We start from the raw sequence: 27043 nt of genomic DNA on the forward strand, positions 1-27043 counted from the left end.
ACACACCTACTTAATCTATTTATTCAATTGAATTGTCAATAGAGGAGGAAAAACACATGAAATTGCTGGCTTGAGCAAAAATTTGAGCAGTTTCTGCAATTTTGTCATTCTTTTAGTAGCCACAGAAAACCAGGCAGTATGTTAAGATCTGAAATCTATTTTGGGGTCTCATTTTAAAAATTATTTCTTCTTTTAGTGCCACTTCCCCCCTGGTGTTTCTCAGAATTATTGGATGGGTCTGGGTAAATTGGAGAAGAATGGCAAAATTGGAGTTAAAATGATAATAAATGTAACTAACCACTAGTGATATTTATTGAGCCCACATCTGGCAGGCACTGTGCTAGGTACTTTAACATCTCATTTAATCTTTGCAATAACCACACAAGTTGGGTGCTAACCACACAAGTTGGTTGCTATTGTTATTATCCTGTTTACAGATGAGGGAATGGAGACTTGGGGAGGTGATAAAGCTTGCCAAGAATCACTCAGCTCCTAAGTAGAAGAAAAGGCTAGATTCAAGATGTACAAGACTCTGTTCTTTAGCGGGCTGTGTATATTCTGCTTTTGACATTTTTGTCAGATTGGAAGTTGGGAGTTAGAATGGGGACAGACCATTCTAGGGAAAATAAACATGTCCTACCCTACCCCAAAGGAAAAGCCCACATACACTATTGGGAGCAGCGCTATACCCTGTATAACTCAGAGAGCATGATTTCCCTTGTATTTGAAGATAATGGTGCCCCTAAGAGTTATACCAAGTGGGTATACTGTCTGGGAGCTCTGTCTCAGGCACGGGAAGTTGGAAGAGGGTAATGGAGTTTGTGTGTATATAAATCTTAACAGCTGTATGTAGATCTGGGTGCTAGGATGCTGGGTGGAAGAAGGGCCTCCCAGACTCTTTATGTAGGAAACTGGTACTGGAGAGGCTCGCTATGTGTCTAGGTTCCAATCCCTCAGAAACATGCTGTTTTCATTTTTGAGACCTGTTTTTAATCCATAGGTTCGAGACAGTTGACATTTCTGTGTTTCAGTTTACTCCTCTGTAAAATGGCAATGATAACTGTTTTGCATACTAGAGAAATGTTGGGTGGACTGGTGAGAAAAGTTTTTCAAGTGGTTAATTGCTATTTTTCCCCCAAAAACAAAGTGTCAAGTGATGACTACATTCAGTTCTAGATTGATATTTTCCTCAGTCTCTAAGGTAACGACCTTTCAAGATTGTTTTTTTTCAGGTGTGATTTTTGTAAAGTGGAGACATCAGGAGTCCTGTCTGTCCTCTCATGTTTGTACCTGCCTCCATACCTGTGATATGATAAGAACTCAGTAAGTAATTGCTGAGTTAAAATTGCTCAACTATTCTGAGCCTTGGTTTTCCTTGTCTATAAAATGGGGACAATAGTGTGAATCACATAGGAAATTATTGCGTTGGATTACATCTTAAAGAGTTTAGTATAGTGCCTGCCACATAGCAGGCACAAGATAAATGTTTGCTATTAATGTTATTATTCTTATTGCCGCTTATCTTTAAAACATCACTTCTGGGTGCTGCCGCTTAAAACCTGTGTGCCCTGGAACAAACTAGTTAGGCTTATCTGAGTCCCAGTTTCTTGTTCTGTAAAATGAGGATATTAATGCCCACTTCTTTGATCGCCGTGAAGTTTAAATAAGATTAAGAAATAAGTTACTTAGTGCATATTATGTGCATCACTGAATTATACATGTTTTTTGATTTAATCCTTGCAAAAATCTCTTGAGGTAGTACCATTGTTTTCATTTTACAATCTAGAATAGTAGAGCTCAGAGAGTGAGGGTTTCGATGGAAGGTCACATAAGTTGTACAGTGTCTGTCTGATGCCACTCTTCTGTACTTCGTGTCTTTAAGGCCATTTAAAAGGAGCATACATGTGTGTGGGCCATTATTTATGACGTCTCTATCTGTGGGCTTGAGAGTTACAGTACAGCAAGGCACCCTAGTGTCATTTGCTCTGTTTAGGTATTTAAATACATCATAGTGGAATGAACATTTGAGAGAATCACATCTTTCCCCAAATTCTCTTTGCTTTTAAATTTTTTAGATTTTTTTTTTTCTGGCTGAAAATACTGGATCCTGGATTTCTCAGGTCAAGAAAGAGTAAAACTGCATAACCGAAATTTGGAATGAGGCTCTTTTTGTGTTACATTGCCCTTTTGCGACTTTGAAGTGGTTATTAAGTAAAAAGGGCTTACTAAACCAGGAGGTCAGTTTAGTTTTAGAATTGTGCCAATTGACGTGCCAGAAACTTTTTCTAAGGTAAAAAAACAACATAATATTATATAAATTCTAAAGCAGCTAAATGGAGTTTCTGTGAGTGTTAAAATTTTGCCAGAGGATCATGATTTTGAATATATCACATATTCAAAGACCTGGAAGCTGAAAGTAACTACTTTATAGCTATGTTTTTCTCTGGGGTGTCTTAATTAAAAACCAGTTTGAGAAACAAGAAGAATCAGTTCCTAGCTTGAAATATTGTTTCTTTGACAGATCTTTCCTTGCTGGAAGTCATCCCAAAGTTGTTTGGAGTGTCAGGTTCAGAGTTAATTGAGTTTTCCTATTTAGTGAAAAGACGGGCCTCTTTTATTTTGGTCTGTTGTTCCCATAGTTGTGAGTTTTGGGAAGATTTGACTCAGAAACTAGGAGATACTAACAGAAGCACTATGTTTTTGAATTCTTATTGATTGACAGGTCTCTGTTCAATGTAAACAGCTTGAAGGGAGAACTGCGGTTACAGAAACAGAATTTGCATTTAAGAACAGTCTCCTGTATGATGTAATGATTAAGTTTCACAGTAGTCAAAATAACAAAAAGGGGGATATTAAATTTTCTTGTGGTGAATTGTAAATTAGAATGCCTAATGGGAAAGAATGAAATTGTATTTTTGTTTAGATTTCTCCTCTTGGATGCTACCATTTCAAAAGAGCACAGTTCATGTGAAAGTCTGAATAAAATTCTCGGAGTAGCATCAAGGACCTCTGAGCCCAGGAAACTGAGTTTGGCAGTGCTAATTTGTATTAAAGTTGTTGTTGCATGACAGCCGGAAAAAGATTTAATGCTTGCCACCTGAATCAAGGCACGGAAGATTGGTTTCTATAACTGCCATGAATTTGAATCGAGGCCAGTATCTCTAAATTTGAAATAAACTGATACTCTGTCTTCAAAGAAGATACAGGCCACTTAGGTTGTGGAAGGTATTTAGAAAATAGTATTTCAATTTAATTTTTTTAGCAACGCACACCCATTTCAAATTGTTGGGCTCCTCAGCACTGTGGCCTGTCGTGGTTCTTGCTGTTAGAGGTTCACACAGAACTAAGAAATGCCTGCAGCCATTTATTATCCACTTTCAGCTAGGAGTTAGCAGTGAGTTTGCAGCAGGTCCAGGTCTGGCATTTCTTCTCTTACCACAGAGGAGCTGCTCACTTCATCAGAAAGTCATTATCCCTCTTGGATGTCACTATGGTTCAAAGTATTACAGTATTGCTTTAGGAATTCAGATTTTAACCCAGCCACCCTGCTGTGGTAAAACCTTAGAGCCACCAGGTGCAAAGTCCATTCACATGCCTAGTATAATAAAAATGATGATGATGACAATAATTCATATTTTGCATTGGCAAAATCATCTTTCATCTGAAGAGCTTTTGTAAACGGAACATGCATCCTGAGACTACTTTATAGAAGGTGATCTTTGAGTCCAGTATGGAAATGAATCCACCTCTGAGGTAAAATGTGGCAGCCATTTAATTATTTTTCACAGAATACATATTAAGCACAGTTGTGTCTTTATGCATTGAATGTTTTGCCAAGAAGCTATAAATTATATGTAACATTAAAAATTTCAGACTTTATTTTCATCTTTACTGAAAAATAACATTTTCTTTTGATTAGAAAAACACTCAGAAGTTGACTATTTAAAAATAAATCTCCGTCGAGCTCTTTTTTTCAAGCTGTAAAGGATTCCCTTAAAATATCACACAGATGTTTCTCAGGTGTTCTTACAGCAGCTCATGCCTTACTGTACCATCTTCGTTGGGGTGGTAAGAATCTCTAGCAGCGTACCGTCTTCGATGGGCATAACTAAAGTGCACTCAGCTCTTCATTACACAAATGCAAATAATCCCAGGCCAGATTCTCTTCTGTTCACACTGTTTCCCTAGATGATCTCATCCATTCTTAGGGTGTCAAATAGCAGCTCTCTGCTGATGGCCCATTGCACTTTATCTCTGCTTCTCATGTCTCGCCTCAGTTTCTGCTTTATTTTCTAACTCTCCTCTGAAGGTATCAACCCAGCACCTCAGTTTTCAAAGTAGGACACCTCTTAAAATAATGTCTGGCTCTCTATGTACTCCTTAAATAATTAACTTCCCACCTCATGCTTTTACTGCTGGCATATATACTCAAGACTTGGCAGTATTTAAGACAACCTCCTTCTCAAATCCAATTAGTTCCTAAATGCATACACTTACCTTCTGCCTGGTCCCTTGCATCTGTCCACTACAGTATATGAACCAGTCCATGGACATTTTACTGCTAACCATAGGATAAAGAAAAAGAAAGAAAGTGAAACCAAAATCACTCAACTTCCCACTTGCTAATATCATACAGATGGTGGAGACAGAGTTAAAACTATTGGCTAAGATAAAGCTTGTGGGTAACTTAACAGCTTTCATTTATTGTTCTGTAGTGACAAGAATAATTTAAAAGTTCGAGGCTATACCAGAAATGATGTGTGTCTGGTTTGACCATTTGTAACAGTTTACAGCATGGTATGTGAATATTAAGTTATCTTAAGTGAAGATGAATGGACAAATTTTTCTTAGGTGTAGTGAAAGAAGAGAAGCAAATTTCAATATACAGAACTGTAGATGCTTGAATAGCATGTTGCCATTACAAAAGTGTTGAGGAAGATTTTCATTGTTCTCAAATAGTAATTATAGTGAATATATTCTCCATCAAAGAAAATAGATCCCTCAAGTTCTGTCTTTTTAAGAATATTTTGAAGGGTTTACATACCTGAAAAACTTTTCCTTGTGAAATTTCGTATGTTTCTTTAGACTATGGAAATTCTCCCACTCTTTACTTCACCAATAGTGTGTGTGTTGTGTGTGTATGTGCTTGTGTACTTTTTATATTGATGGAATGATTTATTAGATTAAATGATCTGTTTACATTCCCAATATTTAGGGGGCAGAGCACTCATTTATATTGAATCATTCATTTTTGAGATGAACACTTTCATCTGGTATTGTAGGTTTTCACTTAACTTTGTTCTTTCTGTAATAATCTTAAATGCAAAATTTCCCTGTATAAATGAAAAAATAATATACACCAGTATTCATTCTAAAAGTCTTCACCAAACACTATAAATTAAAAAAAAAATTTAAACAGCATTTTTTATTGAAATGTTGAAGTATTACACTCAGTATACATATTTATAATTTAGAGATAGGTGGTCTCCCATCCAAGTACTAACCAGGTCCGATCCTGCTTAGCTTCCAAGATCATATGGGATCAGGCTTGTTCAGGGTAGCATGGACGTAGACTATAAATTTAAATTTTGGGCTAAAACTATATGATATGTTTTGTGTTTCTTTCTTTTCTAACAATGGCTATAAATTAGTGATGCTGTGCTATACTTATATAGTTTGTCAGAGCTTGTAGAATGAAATAGTGTTATACAGAAAAACTCATTCAGAAGAAAAATTATGTAATACAATGTGGTTTAAAATGAAGCTTAATTGACTGGATTAAGTATATATAACACATTATATGTTGTCCCATGTTCTGAAAGTGAGTTGCTTTTTGTTTAGATGTAACCCTGGCCTGGATTATAATGGCTCAATCTTAGTTTTGTTTGGTTTTAATCCCTGCTATGTTACTTTGTTTAGGAAGGTCTTAGAATTTTGGTGGACTTGGAAGCTGAATGAGGATTCTTTTTCATACTGCTCTTCAGAGATTTTCCACTTGGATTGGAGTGATATTATTATATAAATCTTGCCACTTTTTTAGTGCTTATATAAGGTAAAAATGCTCAAAAATGGTTAGGTGAACACGGAAAAGGAAAGAGATGAACTGTAACAGAGATCTGTTATTCTTCTATCAAAATTTTATTTTCATCTGTCTTTGGAGATGTGGTCATGTAAGGTGAACAACTACCTAAATACTTGTGTTTCAATTCTCTATAAGCCTTTATTATGCTGCATTTTGCATGGAAATAATATTTAAAGCAGTTTTAAATTCTTTTCTAGTATTTAAAAATTTTTTTCCAACAATGTTATCAGGCAAACTGAATAACCTTGGGATAGCCAGAATACTGTTGTGTTTGCATGTAATTTTTCGAGATGGGAACTGCTTCAGAAAAGCACAGTGGAATAAAAATAATGTCTTTATTGTTCATTCTTAACAAAGCTGTATTTTTTTTTTGTCGGGTGGAAATGGTTGACGTTAATTATCCTTAGTCATGTGAATATTCTGTGAATTTTTTCCCTGTCTCCTAGAAGAGTTTCTGGAGGAATGGCCACCAAGTCCACAGCTCTATTCGAGTCATCCCTATATTCTGAAAGCACATTATCTGATTAAACTGTTAAGGACAATTGCATCATGGGAGGCTTTCTGACTTGATGTATACCTTGCCAACTAATTAAGTCCTGGATATAATGTGCATAAAGATGTAAAGCATTTGAGGGCCAAATTATACCTATTTTGTCATAAAGGGAGTTGTTTAAATTATGGTAATGATTATCACTTGATATTTATGAGGGCAATCTGGGCATGATATGCCAGAATACTATCTTAATATATGCTTATGGTCAGACTTAGATAAACAAGCAGATAATATATATTGATAAGTAAAATGGAGAAGAAAAGAATTCCACAGATAGGCTTGGTAATAGTGGTTTTTATATATGCCACTCTCATTTTTACTTTGTTTAGGAAGGGCTTCAGTGATATGTCTTGAAGGAGAAAGTTATATAGCTATGCAGTCCAGGGGCTATTGAACATTTTTGAAAACCAAAATAGACAGTATACAAATAACACGGTGACAGCATACAAACAGCACTCTTTGAATTTGGTTATTAAAAGAATCTATGTAATTGACGTAAGGCTGTTCCTATACAAATTGGGAATTTTTGTGTCTCAAGAATTAATGTTTACGCTTTTTTTTTTATGAAGAATTTATCTAATGCCTAAAATATATGTTATGTTTAATAAAGGAATTGAGCCTCTTTTGAAATACTCAGTATAGAGTTTCTGGGGAAGATGTCTTTTTTCCCATGTCTTTTTTCCAGGATTATGTTGGAAAAACAAAACAAAAAAATCAACAAACTCATAAGAAAGGGCAAATCATGGAAAAGAAGGCAGACAAAAAGATCTTAGGCTTATAAGAGAGCAAACAGTCCATTTCTGTGAGCATTTCACAAGAATGTTTAAAATTCAGATTCTGAACATGGACGGCAGCAGCTTGATTCTCTATAAAGCACAGATATAGCCTAGAAGAAGCTATAAAGCTCTATCATGTCATGGGCTGATGAGAGGATGGATTTACACGATCAAAGATATAAATGGCTTTGAGTGAGTTGTTAGTCATAAGGTCCATGATTCTTCATAATTGACATGGCTTTCCCTTGTCATTCAGACAGACAGCAGTAAGGATGTGCTATTGTCACAGCAATCCTAAGAGCCCACATATGCTGCTGTGAGCATTCTAAACTCCGTATTGGAGAATACTGCATGCCTCTTTGTGTGCAGCTGTGGTTTTGGATGTCTTACATCATTTAAAAAATCATGGCTGGAGCACCAGCTTTACACTGCTCTCTCTGTCATTTGTATGATTTAGAGAAGAGAATATGAGCAATGGGTTAATATGAGCAATGGGTTTCTCTCCCCTCCCCCAAGTGTGACTACATACCTGTGTTTAGAGAATAAATGGAAACATTCTCATGCCACATTCCTTATGGTCCAGCCTTAAAAGGCATATTCCAGTGAGGAGACAGGAAAGTGTACTATCTTCAACTTAAAATATTTTAGAAAGACTACTAGGAGCCTGCTTTCCAAATAATCGTGGGTATTTGACATACTCTGAAAAGATTTGTTTGCAGTTTTTCTATGACCATCAGGGAAAGTAAGGTGAAAGGGAAACCTCTGTGTGCATTGGTTTAAGTGTGCTGATGTCAGTGGGGAGGGTGAAGTTTTTGGTTCCATAACTATATGTCACATATATTTATAAAATGTGACTTAAACCTAAAGGCAATGCTAGCATGAATCAAAGACTTTTCCATTAAGATTTTTAGTTATTTTTGGTATCTTATTGGGCATTTTTAATAGTGGGACAAGTTATAAAAATTATTTTGAAGGTTAGTGGTAGTTTTAAAAAGTTAGCAGTACCATTGCATAAGATTCAGTAAAAGCAGCTTTGATTGAGCTGGGCTATGGGCATGCAGGTCTTTCACATACGGTGGATATGATTTTACGTTATTCTTTTTTTTTTTTTAAGGTGGAGAAATGAATGAGGCATGCATTCATGTTTTTCACCTAGGCCAAATGGAAGACTTTTCAGTGATGTAACCCATTAGGTTGGAGAAGCTTTTCTGTGGAGCTGCCCCGCGGTGCTGAGAATAAGTTATGAATGCTGCTCTGTTTCAGTGCAGAGGGCCTTGCCGGGAAGAGAGCGGTGTGCCTGGGCCCCAGCTATTGAGAAGATGCCAGTCAGGGATGAAAACTTCTTTCATGAAACTATAGCTAACTTCCCTGCGACACATTACCATAAAGCAGAGAGTATTTTTAAAACCAATAGTGGGAAAATAAACACAATACCTTATAGAAGTCAGAAAGTTTTATTTTAAAGTATGCATGTTGAGTGACTAAAAATATACAGGTTCGTGTCAGAATTCTTTTTAGTGAATTGGTCTAAGCAATTTTCCTCCTCTCTCCTTCTCTCCCTGTTCACAGCTCTGATTTCTTTTGCCTTTTGGTTACAGCTACAAAAGATGTCTTCTGAGACAAGTGCTGGTGCATGACATCAGGACGAAGGAATGCTCAGCCCAGTCCAGCATGTTTAAAAGCATCAGCTGCTTGAAAAAAAATGTTACATTTTCCAGGGTGGATTAGAAATTATGATAATCTGTGAGAGAGGGGAGTTAGGTACAGACTTTTACAGATTTTTTTTTTTGGTTATTATTTGCAGTGATCAGAGACATACTAAAATTGAGATTGGATTTTGAACACTAGCAATATAGTGTTTTTCCTCAAACAGAAGATACCTTGTGGTCTTTATAAAACAAGTGATAACAATAACAATAGGACGGCACAAGATTGTAAACCATATAAAAATTTCAAACTTAAAATTGTAAATTTTAAGTACTGAATCTTTATTTTTAGTTTCATGAATTCACAGGGCTAATTATTAAATGATTATATGTCAAAATAATTTTAACTTCCTTTTGTTTTTCTTAGGTGTTACCATGACTTGATTGGGAACATTTTCATGAAATTTCTTATATTTGGGTAAAGTGCATATTAATTAGAGTAACAACTAAACATTTGTCATGGTTCAAGATATGAAATGTTTCTTTTTTAAAAACTATCAGTATCTTTATAGATAAAGTTTGTTAATGTTATTAATGTCCACCCTTGTTTCTATCTGTATTAGTAGCAGAAAATGAAAGTTCTGGAAAAATTTTTAACAAGTACAATTTCAATAAAATATATCGAAATGATAATATAGAAAAAATTCAATCACATCAAAGAAGTCATTGGTTTGGAGATTTATTACCTGTATATTTGAGAATTATAATCTCTAAGTATCGGATTTCTGTTAAATTATAGCTTAAAGTAGTAATCATGTTAAAAGGTAAACTGAAGCACATCGAAAATTTCAAGAGGTTATTTGAGCATACATTGATTCTAATTGAGCAGTGCTAAACTAAAGTTGGTTAGAAGCGCTTCCCTGTCAGGAGCTAGGGATTAGGCTTTTATAGAGAAGACACTGAAACAAGGAATTTATTAGATTAGCTGTAGTTTAAGCAGTTGCCTTATTTGGGAAAGCCTGGTTGGCTGTAATTGGTTGTTCTTAAGTTTCACTTTCTTGGATCCAAGGGCACTGACTCTGGCTTAGGTTTTGGTTTGCTTGTGTAAGCTACCAAGGCATTAGAGCCACCCCAGATTAATGGCCTCCTTGATTAATTACTTTAACCATCATTATGCAATAGATGCTAAAGCTGTTTACACCACGAAAAGTATTCAGGGATCAAATGGTTTCTGCCTTCACAGGAAGGAAAAATAAACATTAAGGAAAGGAAAAACTGAAGAAGGAGATGACTCTGTCATGTAGGCCTACCATGGCAAAGCCAGTGAGTGTGTTGACTCTATCCAGAGGCAGTGCAAAGTGCGTGTGCCTCTTGAACAGAAAAGGGTGGTTTGTTGGAAGGGAGAGTTCACTCTCTTAACTAGGCCTTCAGGTCTCAGAGTTGACTGAGGCTGGCAAAAGGCAACTTCTGTCTACTTTTTATATGTGTTTTCTGGAATTGGAGCCATTAGAAATGGCAAAAAAAAAAAAATTATGGACTGGACAGACCTTTCACTTATTGCTTTGTTTCTTGGTTATTAACATAGCTGCCTTAATACTAGAACGAAATGAGGAAAAGTTTATATGTACAGAGGATAAAGCAAATAACTTCGATATACCTATAGATAATTTTTCCAATTGAAATATGGATTGAAGATAGTTCTCAATAGTCGTTACTTCTCTAACTTTTCTTCTAATAGATTTTTCTAGTAATTTCTCTGCAATCCATATGGACTTGTATTTTTTTGTAGGTAAATTATAAAGCATTTGAGATTTTATAGATGTTTATAGCATTCAGGATACTTTGGTAACAACAGAAAAAAAATTCCTAGTTGAGCATTTGGCATAGTTAATTTGGTTGCCATTTAACTGAAAAAAAAAAAAAAGATTCATTTTACTCTGTAAGACTGCCTTTCCTGCATGTTCTTAGCAGACTTTTGTCAAAGAAAAGACTCAACAAGACAGTTTTCTTTAATCTTTCATTTTTTTTAGTTAAAAATATAAAAGGTAATTACTTTTGATTTGTATCAGTGCTGTAGGAACAGGTACATCCCATATGTTAACAATGATTGATTAAGATGTAACGATGGGTAACAGCCTGCCTACTCCATAAACGTGTTTAGGTTTTAGGCTTTTGATTGGTCTAGTATTGCAAGAGAAGAATGAGAAAATCTTGTATTTATATAAAATCTTTCTTATGAGGACCCTGGAGGTTGAATTTGGCTTTATACTATTAATGGAGTGTGCCACCTTTGGGGATATCACCAACCACAGCAGCACTACCAATAACTAAGTAGGCTAGATACGTATCTCTTTTGTTGTCTTCATTGTCATACCAATGACAATGACTTGTGTTCTCTCACACTTGACTTGTATCCTCTCACACTTCTCTAGGGTTTATTTAATCTCTCAAATACCCAATATGTACCTCTCATGACAACCTTTCAATTTATATTTTCTTCTAGAGTTATTTATATTTCCAATTGTGACACCCATGGCACAACAAGAAAATTGTCCCATCTAGTCACTTGGCACATATTTATTATCTACTGTATAACTGCTCATGAGCAGGGTATTAGAGATCACAGATGATATCACTCATGATACTTGCCATCAAGGATCTCCCGGTCCGAGTGTGGGGAAAGGCAGGAGTGGAGACCGACATGTGCAAAGCAGCAGTTGTAACTAGTGTGATGTATGCTGTGGAAGAAGCAGGTACAGAATGTCCTGGTGTCATAGAGTTGGGACACCAGACTCATTGTCAAGGCTCAAGATTATATGCTGAGAGCACAGGAACCCTTTACATCTTGAAGGATGAGAAAGAACTGAGAAGATGGATAAAGTGGAGAGGGACGTTCTAGGCACAGGGGCAGAACAGCCATAAAGAACTCTATAGAAGCTGTTATGATTGAACACATGTAGTCATATGACAGGAAATAGGCTGGAAAGCTACAGTTTGGGAAATCATTAAATCTTGTATTTTTCATAATGGGTTTTGAACTTTATTTTATACCTCTGTCACAGTGCCTATGAATTGAATTAAACTGAAAGAGCTTAACAAAGGATCAGTTTGGGAGTGAGCTGGTTAGATTTGGATTTTAGAAGGCTAACTCTGGTGGTGATGCGGAGAGAAGAGGGGCTGAGATCAGAGGAAGGAGATGCCAGTGTGAGCTGTGAGGTCCTCCAGGCAAGAGAGGGCACCCTAATCTAAAGCAATGTAAATAGGTGTAAATTATAGGCTTGGTAAATTATCAGAGACAAAATCTACAGAAATTAAAAACTGAATGGTAATGAGGGGTGAGGCAGAAGGAGAGAGTCATGAAAAGCAAATGTTTTGACTCAGTGGATTGTGTTTTTATTCCCTGAAACAGGGAATATAGGACAAGGTAGAGACTGTGCCAGATGAGTTTTGGTTTGGACATTTTGAGACTGAGGACTTCCATTAAAATATGAAATGGCAGAAACTCATATTTGTAGACTAATTCAGAGTATGGAAATAATTGAATGTATTTGATAAGTGAATGCTTGCGGAAAGATCGAATGGGTGTGTAGATTAGCCGTCAATTCATTACATTTTAAATGACTATTATTGACTTGCTGTAATTATTTTAAAACCATATAGCACAATAGGAAGCATTCTAATTATTATAAAAGCAAAAGAATAAGTAGCAGAAACAATTATTTTTGTTGTGTAAAATTTTCCAAATAGGTTAATGTGATTATACATAATCCAGAATTTAAAGTTGATTAATCTGAGTACTACCATTTTCCCCTTCTCCGATTGCCTATTTTTGGAATTCGTTTATAACAATGGAAGGCTACAGTGGGCAAATCCAATATGAAGAGGAATCAACTTGAAGAGAAGTGACCAATAAAAAACTCGAAAACTAGGAGTGAGTATAGATTTTTAAAAGTTAGTGGAGGATTAATCCATTAGGATTCAAGGTTTGTTCTTGGTGAGATTTATTATTGGAGGCTTGTCAGAATCAATGAGATAGGTATAGGATGATTATAAATAGCTTTATAGAGGTATATTTGTGATCCTTTGTGATAAGGATTAGTATTCTTGATGTTCCCCCTGGAAAGCCAACTTGGTTAATGGGGCTGTAATTCCAGAAGGATCAAATCCCCTGTAAAATGTCATCTCAACACGAGGGGCAATGTCTCCTTCTAAGATTACCTTGGAGGTCCTCCCTCTAGTAGACTCAGGGTTCGCAGGTTGAGGGATACCTGGCTCTTGACATAATGTAGCCTTGGTTTCTAGCCTTCTGTCCATCTGCCGTAGTTTCCCCAACAATGCTTGTAGCATCTTCCTTTGAATCTGTACATTATTGGTTTATAGTCATACAAGGGCAGTGGAGACTGAATGTAGGCAGAATTCTTCCCTCTGGCCCTTCAAAGCTATTAAAATAACACACATCATCCACTTAATGACAAACATTTCAATGATAGTTACTTTCCATCTCTTAATTTGTGTCATTCAGATCGTAACCCATGATTATTCAAAGTAAGTTGATTGGATTGTAAATGCTATCCTCGATATTCAATGTTACAAACTATCATTCAGGGTTAGTTAAATGTACTTACATTGCATCCCTCTTTGGGCATCGTAGTAAGGCATTTGTTGGTTTGGTTATTTGACTGTGTCTGGCACAGTGTCGGTCACTCAGCTTAGCCAGCCTGGAGGTCTGATTTGCCAGCGTTCAGAGGGCAGCTCCATCTCTCTCGGGTGGACTCATGTTAACGACATTCATGAGGCTAATAAAACCAGAATGCCAGATTATTTACTTGCAATGAGAAAAACAGTCACACAGATGGAATGCTTGTCTTAGTAAGACCCTAGCATTCTTTTCTGATGTGGAGAGATCACACCCAGAAGTGGCTCATAAGCATGGAATCAGAATGGAGGAGTAGGATGAATCAGACTAATGGTGATCTGTACATGGACCATAGTCTAGTTAGTAGGACAGGACTTCTCAAAGTCTGTCAACCAAGGTTGCTCCTCCATGTAGAGTGTGTGGAAGGACACATCCAGCATTTGTCTCTGTGGCTTTTATTTTCTGAGTATTAAGTGTGATTAAGGAATTCCTTTCTGAGTGTCATATTTTTTCTTTATGTCCTCAGATAATATAATCAAATGTTGATGTGGCTTAGAAGTCATTCTACTTCTTTACGATGACACTGCTTTTTTTTTTTTCTTTTTGTTCTCATATATTAGTTACTGTTGTGGTAGAAATTTCAAAGTCAGATTAACTTCCTGATGTTTAGAAGATGCTGCTTTAGACCGAGCACAAGCAGGGTCTAGAAATTCAAGGAAATGAGAAATTCTAGAGGAAAACATATTTGAATGCACTCAAGTTCTTTGCTTGGTGTGGTGTCAGGAGATCTACAGCGTGAGAAATTTAAGAGGAAATTATAAGCAAATGCACAAAAAGGGAAGAAGATTTTGGATCTAGAAATGGCCACTGAACTTGATAACAATGTTATATATGACAAAAGATCCATTTATTAGCCATTTTGTGTTTTTTTTTTTTATTAGTTCAACTATGGGTCATTTTCCATTTGCCAAACAGAAGTGTTGAACTTCACCAACAGATTGTGGCCTTTATTTTCCATTGTAAATTAATCATTTTCTCCAATTAATTTTTAATTACTTTGATTTAAATTTTGAATGAAGATGGTTAGTAAAAAAAGTAAAAGCATTAGGAGATAAAAAATATCGTTACCTTTTTAAAGAACAGTGTATCTTCATAGCTTTATAGATATAATAAGATTTCGATTAATCAAATGATGGCATGAAGATCTTTCTAGTTCTGTCTGATATTATCAGATACTTTAATTAAGCACTTTTGTTTACATAAACAGGATCTCAGCTTATGATAGCCCAGAAGGAATTTGAAGAGGAGGATTTTTAAGTCAAATTAATTACCTTCTGCTCCAGGGAAAGAGAACCAGCAAGTTTGCAGAGATATCCTCTTTTGAGTTTTCTAAGTTAAAGAAGTGATAGGATGGGTGCTGCTTAGGGGATGGAGGGGAAGAACTATGGATGATGGATGGAGATAGTTAGTTCTTATTATTTTATTATGAGTTCTATGATACCCTAAATATGCAGGTACTTATATTTGTACTTACACTCTTGAGGAAAAATGTAAATACCTTTGGGATTCCATGATACTTCACTTTTCTTGAACAGATACTTGCAAACCGACTCCTAGGATATTAAATGAATATTCTATTAACCAAAAGTTAAGATAGTTTAATATCTCTTTTTCAGCAAATAAAAAAATATCTCTTTTTCAGCAAATAAAAAAAATGTAACAACAAAACTACAATAACGAAGTATACTAAACTCTTACAAATTATAAATTCTAGCACACAGTATTTTTCCTCGAGTGTTAATTTAAATTAATAACAATGAGTTCATATAAAAGAGAAGCTAAATTTTAATGAAGTTCGCAAGATAACTTTTTGTTATTGGGACCTTAAATTAAAAAAAAAAAAGGATAACCATTCTAGTATGTGTATTTTAGATATTTAAGCACTTGGAGTTTCTGGAATCAAGATTCTCTTCTTGGAACACTCTTTATTTTCTAAGAAAGCAAGTAACCCTTGGGAAAATGTTATAAAGAAGACAGGATATAAAGAGGACTATTTTCATAGGAAACTTAAGCTAGGGGCAGCTCAGCACAGTACAAGGAGTATAGGTTCAAATCCTCATCCTGACACTTGCTTAGTGGTTTTGGGTAAATTAACTCATCCAAGCCTCCAGTTGTCATTTGTAAATTTGAAATAATACCCATATAAGGCTTCTTTAGAACAAAACAAGATAATGTACATAAATATGCCAGACATAGGAAGCATTCAGTTTATGAATCGTTCTGAATAAAAGGAATCTTGCTCATGGAGAAGCCAACAGTGAATTACAAACCAACCTTTCTGGAGGAGATACCAATAAGGAAATGTTAAATCTTGTTTTTGGCTCTTGTAATCACAACCAGAGTTCATTTTTTTCCCCTTTGCTTCCTTTTCACTTTCATGGTCTTAGTTTACCTTGCACTCATATGTGAGCATTTTCCAAACTGCTTTCCTTGGCCCTCTTCTCTTGTTCTAAATTTTTCCTTGAGCTCCCTTGTTCTACATAGCTTCTTCAACTATCCTCTCTTTTAAAAAAAATATTTATTTTTATATTTTTTAATTATAGTCGATATAGTATATAAGCTTCAGGTGTACAACACAGTGATTAGACATTTATATAACTTATGAACTGATCACACCAATAAATCCAGTACCCATCTGACACTGTACATAGTTATTATAGTACTACTAACTATATTCCGTATGCTGTATTCTACATCCTCATAACTGTTTTGTAACTACCAATTTGTACCCTCTTAATCCCTTACCCACTTCACCCATCCTCTCAACCCTACTCCTCAATCTGGCAGCTATCAAAAATGCTCTCTGAGCTTGTTTCTGTTTTGTTCGTTTATCCTATTCTCTAGATTCCACGTGTAAGTGAAATCATTTGGCATTTGTCTTCCTGTGTCTGACTTACTCCACTCAGCACAGTACACTCTAGGTCCATCCATGTTGTAGATGGCAAAATTTCATTCTTTTTTTATGTCTGAGTAATACTCCATTGTATATATGTACCACCTCTTCTTTATCCATTCCTCCATTGATGGATACCCAGGTTGCCTTCATATCTTGGCTATGGTAAATAGGTGTTTATAGTGTTTTGGGGTGAAGCAGATAGGAAAGGTCACAATTGCCACCAAGTATGATGAATGCTATAATTGATGTTTATACCAAAAGTCCTCATATCTCAAAGCGGGGAGCCCCTCACTTTGCTGTAGGAAATAGGGGAGGTGGCACAGATGCCGTGTTACAGAGCTAAGTCTTAGTGAGTTGGTTGCAGCAGGGTCTGATGGTGTCTAGAGAGTGTCAATAGCCTCTGACTTGAAATATTTTACCAATTGTGCCAGGGTCAGACCTGTGTAAACCAATTTTGATCGGTTTGAACTTATTTGCTACCAAATGTCTAGTTGAGATCTATTTTAGTGACTGCCACCAAAATGTGATTTTTAGCTCAGATGCTGGATAAATGTGCTATGTTGTTTAGCCTCTGTGTTCCTCCATGCTGCATTATATTTGATTGCCAAGATTAACTCTGTGGGCCAGCTCATTCCCTGATGATGCTGGATAAACAAGGGTACCACTGTAAGACTGTGCGTGTATTTATGTTATAGATTCAGATTTTGTGAGTTGTTACACATCTGATGCAAGTATATGAGTAGAGTTCGAACTTCAATTAGTTGAGTTTATGAAGCACTGACAGTGTAGGGCAATATATGAGGCATGTAGGAAATTACAAAGGAAATAGGAAACACAATCTTTGTTCATATTGAGTTTATAATCTAATGGAACAAATATAAACGGGGATACATGATAACAGATAAAATAAACATAAAAACATAGTCATAACCAGTTACAGATGGATAGAGATATTTGCACAAGCGCTGTGGGGTTGAGAAAATGATTACAGTGACTGTTGTCAGCTGGGATAAGTCAGGAATTGTTTTAATACAGGATGTAAGATTTAGGCAGTAATATTAAGGACAGGGAGGACCAAGATCAGTATGGGGGAAATCATCTTAGGAAATATGAATCAAAATTAATAAAATGAATGAAAACAGAGGGAGTAGGTAGGCTATTTGTAGATGGCAGTAAGGTTTGCTTGAACAACTGAGGTTTTACAGGATAGATTTATTTTGGAAGACCTTAGAGGAGGCTAGCTGCTGTAACAAACAATCCCAAATATCAGTGACTTAATACAACCAAAGGCTACTTTTTACATCAGACGCAAAGGAAGTCTGTATGGGTGTGGTTCCTATTCCATGCAGTTGTTCAGGGTTCCAGGCTTTTTCCAGTTTTAGGTTCTAGGAGTCTTCTGGGTTCTAGGAGTCTTTCATTCAGCTGGTGACAGGGACAGAAAATGGAGAATAGTCAATGGGAAGGATATGTGAGTCCAGCTTGAAGTAACCCTATACGTATTCCACTGACTGGTGCTCAGGCACATGGCCACACCTCTGTGCAAGAGGCTGGAAAAGTGCCCAGGAGGAAAAAGGTATAAGTTTTGGGAAACACGTGGGATAGTAGTCTCTTGCTATCACTTTTATGCTAGTATTTTCTGGATCTAGATCACATCCTTGTTTTTCTCCTGAAATTTAGTTTGTTCTCTTTAGTTTGACTAGTGAACTTAGGTGCTTTGCTCTCACCTCTAACTCACCACCCTCTCCTTTCTCATCTTCATTATTCATTATATTTTTATCAATAATTTCTTATTTGGTAATTGCCTTAGCATGATAACTCAGGCTCGATGTTAATCCTTTTCTCCTCTTTACTTTATGTACTTAACAATGTTCCTTTAGAATGCTTTTTCAATCTGTTCTTTTTCCTTTTCATCCTTCTTCTGCACACTCTTGTTAGTAACCTCATCTCCTAATGATTGGCTGGTATCATAATTTCCTACCTAATATTCTACCCTGAATATTGCTACTGGATACATACTTTCATCTTGCTACTTCCTCACTCAGTAATCCCTTTCCTTCCCTTTTGTGTGAGGACGAATTCCAAATTCTTCAGTTATAATTAAAGAATCACTGTTATCTTGCCTCCACTTCATTTCTGACTACTGAGCACAAGAAGGCTCTACTTCTACTCCAGGCAAGCTGGTCACATTAGTCTATGAATTTGGAGGATGCTAATTCATACCCTGAAGACATGAGCTTCCCCTGGCAAACGTGCTATTATGCACCTTTTTGGAACAAGTCCCAGCTCATATCATGTATCACTCATGAAGCCTCGCACAAGCACTGTGGCTCCTAGTAATCTTTGACTTGCATGTTTCACTCACTCCTGTGGGCACTTAGTCATATACAGCCTCCTTTTGTTATAAAAATGTTTAATGTGTGCATGTTTTGTCTCTCCACATTGATTGGTAAGATCCATAAGGGCAGGGATTATGTCATATATATTATAATTTCCTACAGGACCTAGCATATAACTAGGCACAGAGTGATTACTCAACAACTACTTGCTGAATAAACGTATTGAATGGAGATGAAGGCACTTAGGTGTGAAGATAATCATTTAGATAGGACTTTTCATTTGATTCAAGAGGCAATTGGGAGCCATTGATGGCTTCTGAGAACAGAAATCAAAAATTACTCATGGTAGAGGATTCTTATGGTTGTATGTAGGATCCTGTCAGGTTGAAAAGAGACAAATATAAAATGTTAGAGATGGAGTTAAAGCAAAGAGACTGCTTTGTTCATATAAACAGTGTAAGGGCCCTGTTCCACAGGATTGGAGAAGGCAGAAGTCTGAAGCCAGAGAAAATTCCTGGTAGGCGTTGTAGTTGTGAAATATAAGACATAAAAGTAAATGATAGGACTTACACCTGAAAGCGAAAGGGAGAGATGGCTCCCATAAAACCTGACGGCAATGCAATATTGATGGTAACCAATTGGGAATGAGTGATGATTTGAATGAATGTGATGTGTTGATTTAATGCAAGTTAAATTTCAAGTTGTAACAGGACTTTCAGATGCAGATATTCTGTAGACATGGGCAGGATCATATGTTTGTAAGAGTTCTAATTACAGAGAGTTAGGAGACCAATGATCTAGTTCTGACTTTGTTGTCATTGGGATGTGGCCTTGTGCAAGTCATTCATACTTTCTGTATGACATAATGTGTTAGGTGATAGCATTTTCATGGAGTGGATCCATTCAAAAAGGATTCCATAGTCAGTAAGTTTTAGAAATGCTTTATATTTTTCAACATTTTTAATGATAATATGAAACATATGGAATACTAGAAAGACTTTTACAGTACACCCCCATATACCCATCGCTTAGATTTGACAGCGAACAGTATTTGCTTCATTATATCGTTTTGTTTCCTCTTCCTTGTTATTATTATTTATAATGCTGATCACAAAGAGCAGGCATAATACGGATATGCTCATTACTTGCAAAGAATTTAGATTGCTTCGATTTGAATCCTTGGAGCTATCTTTAAACATTGTCTTATGTCCCACATCTAGTCCATCAGGTTTATTCTGGAATCATCTATTTTATACTGCACATTCAGTTTATTTCTTTAACTCAGCTTTCAAAATATATCCCAAATCTGTTTATTTCTCGCCACCTTCGCTGCTCCCTGTGACACGCCACTATTTTCCCCACTGGGTACCTAGTCCCCTACTTTCACTTTGATCTATAGTTTCTTCTCCACAGGGAAATCAGAATTTTTCTTTCAAAATAACAATTAGAATGAGTCACTCTTTTGCTAAAAAACACTCTTTTCCTAAAAATCTTCCAGTCACATTAGTGGAGCCTACTAGGCCATGCATGATTGTTCACTTGCTCATGCTTTAATGGCATTTTCTACACCCCTTTTTTTGGTGCTTATTGTGCTCTGTCTATGTGTTCCTACCTCAGGCCCTTTGCATTTGCCTGGCATTCTCTTTACCCATATAATTCATGATTTCCTTCCTAAACTCTTTAGGTTTCTGCACTTGTGTCACCTTATCATGAGGGTTTTCTTGATCACCCTATTTAAAATAGTTTTTTTGTCAATCTATTTCCTCATCTTATTTTTCCTTTCTTCAATGCACGTATATTTACTTGTTCTTTTTTTTTTTCCGCCATGGGAGAAGATGTGATCACTATATATTCAGGAGCATAGAATAAAACTTAATATGTATTTGGTGAATATGTAAGTTAATTGAATATAAATAACATTGACAGAGGGCATAGAAGATAAATAACATAGATGTTGCACTGATGTAATGACTTTAAAAATTTAAACAAGCTCGCTGAATTTATAGCATATACTGATGTGTTTAAAATACAGAGTTTCCAGATATGACAGGAAAGTAGATTTGTAAAATACTGTTGAAGCTGTCCATGGCTTTTTCTCATCCATGTTCATCTGTGAGGAAGAAGATGGTGTGGGGCAAACCTTGTTCAAGTGCGATAGAAAATCACATACTGGTGAAAGCTGATATGAAGTGAATTGATGCTCAAGTGTAGGAGTTGCAAAGCACAATAAGAAGAGGATTAAAATCTGGGAGGAGAAAAAAACCCATATTTTTCTAAGTCAGTAAATGACAATTTGAGTTCCAAGTAGTCTTAGTATTTTTTTTTTTTTAAGAGAAGCTATTTTTGTACTCATGTATTGATTTTATTGAGCATAGATGCAAGAGCTCCCCTGTACAGGCATGTATCATAGCAATTTGGGAATTATAATACAAAATAATTTTATTCATAATTTTTGTTTTATTTCTTTGCTTAATTTAAAGACATCAAAATTTCCTTTTGCTATAAGTATATTTCAGTATGTTCTTTTTAATCACTTTCACCTTTTAACCACATCCACAAAATAAATACTTATCAGTTACTGAGAAATTGGAACATAAGCTCAATTATGTTAAAAACGAATGGGTAACACTAACACATAGTAACAGCTTCTTTTGCAATATTTATTCTCTCTGCGATAAAAAAATAAGCCCAACAGCCCATTGCTGCAGAAAGAATTTAGCTACAAGTTTATCAATTTGAGCAGGCCAACTGCACAACTAAATGCATGTGAAACCTAACAAATCCCTTGGGGAAGCTGACTGTAAGAATTTTCTAGTCTGTGTCGAGTTACTGAGGTGCGACATGGTGGATTGGACTTAATGCCTTAGGCAAGCACAATCAAATAGAGACAGTTTAAGATTTTTCTGTGTCCATGAAGGGATCTCTGGTAGGTATCTAAATGAAGCCTTCGGAAAGGAATATAACACCATCATGAACTCTCTTCCCGAAATATTTTGGCAGGTTATTTTGCTTTAGAAGAAATCCAAGTAAGATTTACACAGGGCAAGCTTTGTAACAGCTGAAAGATTTAAGATTGTGATTTGTTTCATAGGAATATGGGAAACTACAAAGCATTTCCCCCTTACATTTAAATTTTTATTTTCAAGGAGAAAATTCAAGAATAGTGTATGTGTTTTACTGTAATTACTTTGGGTTCTGGCAATTCGATTTTGCGGTCTCTTAAAATTGACCGTTCCACCCACCCTCAAATTTTGGAACAATTTAGTGTAAGAAAGTTACTGTAGTAAAGTGGTTGAATGGTTTGGGTATGAAGCTTGATTACATTGGTTTGAATCCCAGTTATACCATCTATGAATATGTGAGTCAGGGCAAATTAGTTAACCTCAGTTTTCTAATCTGTAAAATGAGAATAATATTATCAGTTTTAGGATTGTGTGAAGAGTAAATGAATTAATCTAATGAATTAAATAAATATGAAGCATTTAGAATTAATGAATTAAATATTTAGAAATAATGAATTAAATAAATATGAAGCATTTAGAATAGAGCTTGGCACATAGCACTCAATAAGTGCTAGCTGTACAATAACAATGACAATAATAATTTTTAATAATGTTGTTCTGTGGTTAGTCAGTACATCTATTGCAGTTTCTCGGGAGCATGAAGCATGTAGTATCATAGTCTTTCAGCTGCCCAGTTCTTAGCCGATGACAATTAATATGAGAGGTAGTTTTGAGAGTTGGGTCCCTACTCCCTGAGAAAGTTGGAAACCCTACCAGACAATGTTTTTCACCTGGGGAAGGCACTCCCAAAGAGGAAACTCACTCTAAAATTATCTGTGCCAGAAAACAGAATCCTGTAAACTAGAGGAGAGGAACAGCAGGCTAGAGTTGAAGGGGGTAGTTGTTCTAGCTTTGAACACATCAAAATTGGAGGAAGGGTTAACTGCGGCTTACTACAGCATCGTGGTCTAAGAGACTAAGCGATCATGTCACCAATAGAGGTCTCTGAAATGTCTGCCAACAGTCAGTCAGAAATTAATAAAATAATTATTATCAATACTATTTTTGATTAAAAAACAAGATACTTATTCCTCCCTTTTTCCTCTCTGTAGAGGAGAACAAAATAGGAATTCAGTCCTTTGTACAATTCTTGACTGTTATTATACCTTTTATAAAGTTTCATAATGAGAAATACTGAAAAAACCTTTAATATTTACAACATAAGACAGTCGTTGAAAGTACAACTCTCTTTCTAAAAATGTGACACAATGTGGAGAGTTGAGCTAAAATTAATGAAAGCATTTATATTTCTAATAAGAGTAAATTCATCTGTGCATGCTCTGGGTTTCCTCATATTGTTTAAATAAATGAGGATTCTGTTAGCAATTAACTCTGTAAACACCAGCTCATTGTACATGTCTATAGAGTAAATAAACACAAATTATGCAAATTATGACTTTTTTGTTATCTGTTAGGACCTATTTTCTAACTTTAACTTAAATTTTACAGTCAGCACAACATAAAATAATAGAGTGTGTCAGTAAATGTTGTAGTATTTTTAAGTATATACTAGCTTAAATAAGTGGAGCACTTGTTATAACTACCTCTTTTTAAGTGCGAATTCTAGCTGCCACAGAATGTGAGAACTGGGAAGGATCTTAGCTATCACTTAGTGCAACCACCCCAGATGCCAAAGGTTCTCAGAAGTGTACATTATGTGTCTAGAATTACTAGGTGCCTCACTCTATAATGTTGTTCCACCTCCCAAATATTAGTAAATATTAAGAGGCTATAGTAGATAAATCATTTAAAATTTTTGTATTTTCCTTCAAAATGGCAACCTAAGTCACCAGTTGTGTTTAGGAACCTGCTATTTTTAGTGAATCCCGAATTTAATTGATTCACTCAGTGTTTTCAAAAGTTATGGAGGACCCGAAGCAGATATGGCTTTATATTGAATATTTTCAGTTGTGGAATTCAAAAGAGATATTGTTTTGCTCAGCAGATATGGACATTTTGTTGTCGTTGTTTTAGTAGCAAGTACCACTACAAATGTTTTATGCTAAAACCGTAAAGATACTGACCCTTTAATTTGCACTTTGTAGAGTAGAAAAAGCTTCTCAGAGGAAGAATATTTCATATTCCAGGTTAGGAGTCAATAAATGTTTTTGGTAAATGGACAGATAGTAAATATTTCTGGCTTTGTGGGCCGTGTGGTCACTGTGACAACAACTCAGCTCTGGAGCTCTTGGCGTGCAAGAGTGGTCGTAGACAATATGTAAAAGAATGAGCGTGGCTGTGTTCCAGTCAGATTTTATTTACACAAATAGGCAGTGGATGGGATTGGCCTGTGGGCCATAGTTTGCCAACTCCTGTTCTTTTGTGATGACAGGTTCCTAAATTTAATATTAACATAGATGAAAGCTATATTTTAAATTTATTCTAGTTAAGCAATAAAGAAAAAACATATATGACATTGTTTAATAAGAAATTGTATGTGATTAGGATGTATACATAATTAAAATAATTTCTGATAAATGTCAGTGAGAACAAAATAGGGAAATACTAGGAGGGATTATTACTGCAACCTTATTTGTAATAGTAAAAAAGGGAAAACAACTTAAATGTTCGTGGATGAAGAACTGGTTAAACGAATTGTGAAAATATGCACAGTTTAAAAGAATGAGCTACAAGTATTTTTACTAACAAGGAAATTTCTCCCCAACACCATTATCTTGAGTGATAAAAAAAAGCAAGTTATAGAATGATATATACAATATGACATCATTTATGTTAAACAAGTCACAAAAGAATATTGCATATTCTCTGTGGATACAGATGTATGTTTGTAAATTTATAGAAAAAAGCTTTAGGGGAACACATACTAACTTGGTAATAGTGGGGATACCTGGGGGAAGAACTGTGTTTAGGGGTATCAGTCACAGGTCAAAAAGAATGTGAAACCACAAAAGATATTAGAGAATGGTATGCAAAAAATGCTAGATAGACATTTATGTTCTGAAACAGTATAAACAATGAGGACTTATAACTTTTAAGTTTAAATCATAGGCATAGAATTTATAGTATTTATAATTTTGAGAGTTCTATGGGAAATGAATGTTAGGTAAGAATTCTACTTCCAATAGAGTGAGCGTATGATTTATTTATAGCGTAGGCCTTGGACCTACAGAAAATCTTTAGACATTAAGAAATTTGAGAAACTCAACAACTTTGCAAAGGTAGGAGACTAACCACAGTGGTCAGCAATTTATGAGCTTTATGTGAATGTTATGGTCAGCCTGGCCTTAGGAATTTACACCTGTGCTGGTGCCACACTTCGATAGGGAACCCAACATGCTACCTTCTCAAATGAAATCTGTGAGGATTCGATATCAGTGTACCTCACTTTGGCACAGTCATGTTGTTTTAAAATATGGCTGTTATAAACTAGTACCGTATGTGAGTCCAAACGAAGCATGAATGACATAAAGCAAAAAGATGCTTATTTATGGTTGAGAAAAGACTGTTTTCAATCTAGCAAGTATTTGTTTCGGACCTACTAAGAACACCTCACTGTATTGGAAAAGTAGGTGATATCAAATAGATGTGAAGAACAGCTTATTTCCCTCATTGGGAAATAAAGAGAATTCAGAAAATATCAAAAGACATCACATTTTAAGCACTGACGTGGCAACCCAGTAATGTAGATAGCACATCAGGACTGCTGTGGGCTGAGAGTTGAGGGTCAGCTTCGTACGAGAGTTGCGTTTTGATTTGGGCTTCAGTGTAAAGTTTGGATAGATAGGGGAGATGGAAAGGCAGATTTTGAGAAGGAGAGAGCTTGTGAACAATGACTCATCATAAAACAACTACAGGCATCCCTTCTGGAGAGGAGCGTGGTGTAGTCATGGTGAAGGTGATGTCAGCAACAACAGCACTAACACTGCCGCTGCCGCTGCCGCTAATGGAAGCATCAGTAGTATCATTAATAGCAGTAATAATAATACTAGGGTCACATTTTTTGACCAAGAGTTTTATGCCAGGCAAGATACTAACTGCTTCATTTTTTAATCCTCACTAAGCACCCATAGTACAACTCTTTCCCCCCAACATACTGGTGAGGAATCAGGGTTTAGAGAGGTAACATAACTTCCTCAAGAATATTAAGCTGGTGAGTGCCAAGGTCAGTATCTAAATACTGGCTGCCTGACTCCCAAGGCCTGAACCTCCCAAGGCCAAGCTGACCCAGAGGACAACTGTAGTCTCCTGCTAGTTCTAACAGTAAGCAACTCAACTGACTCATTTCCTTCTTTGTAAAATAAAGGCACTGGACAGCACAATCTCTACGATCCATATGCTCATCCTGTGATTTAGTTGCCTCATCAGAAAATGGGACTAGTGATTGCACTGTGCAGATTAGATAAGACAATGAGAGAATACATGGTACAGTGTCCGGCAAACAGTAGACACTCAATAACATTTTAGAGTCCAATAAATAAAGCATCATCATCTTATCATCAAACAATCAATCAAGATAATGGCTTCGACGTTCACATGACTGGATATAAACCTTGGATAAGAGAGTCGTTGCGGGGTTAGCATGGACCTCCTATGCAGTTACATTCAGGGCGGAGAACTGCCCTAAAGATGTGGGTCATAACGTAGGGAGAAATCTTGGAAGAGACCTTCTTAACTTCGTTGAAATCTGTCTATATATTGTATTTGGCTAAGTGGCAGTGGTTTTCTAAAAGTAGTAACATCTACTCCGAGCTTCAGGAGCCAAAGTGAGAGGTGAACAAGCCAACTCTTCAGACTAACTTTGAGCCAATTTATGTAAGAAGATGTATGTTTATAAGTTACAGGAAACCAGAGTTCTGGCTTTTCTACTTGTTATTCCAGTAACTTAAAAAAAAAATTTTTAGTGTCATTGGTATACAATCTCATATTGGTTATATTAATTTCAGGTATACAATATAGTGATTTGACATTTTTATACCTTACAATATGATCACCCCACTAATTCTAGTAATCATCTGTCACTGTGCAAACTTATCAC

General features: G+C 35.9%; 1 protein-coding gene and 1 long non-coding RNA gene across 13 annotated transcripts in view; one reads left to right on the forward strand and one right to left on the reverse strand.

Annotated features, from left to right (window-relative positions):
- The window catches only part of NPAS3 (neuronal PAS domain protein 3), an 803227-nt gene that overhangs the window by 36475 nt on the left and 739709 nt on the right, over positions 1-27043 (forward strand). The window lies entirely within an intron of this gene.
- Positions 9781-13918, reverse strand: LOC120608581 (uncharacterized). The gene is made up of 2 exons (XR_005654432.1): positions 13683-13918; positions 9781-13496 (listed from the first exon to the last, which is right to left on the reverse strand). It is a non-coding gene; the product is annotated as an uncharacterized LOC120608581 (long non-coding RNA).

Source organism: Pteropus medius, unplaced genomic scaffold (genome assembly GCF_902729225.1).
Source record: "Pteropus medius unplaced genomic scaffold, Ma_sr-lr_union100, whole genome shotgun sequence".
NCBI lineage: Eukaryota > Metazoa > Chordata > Mammalia > Chiroptera > Pteropodidae > Pteropus > Pteropus medius.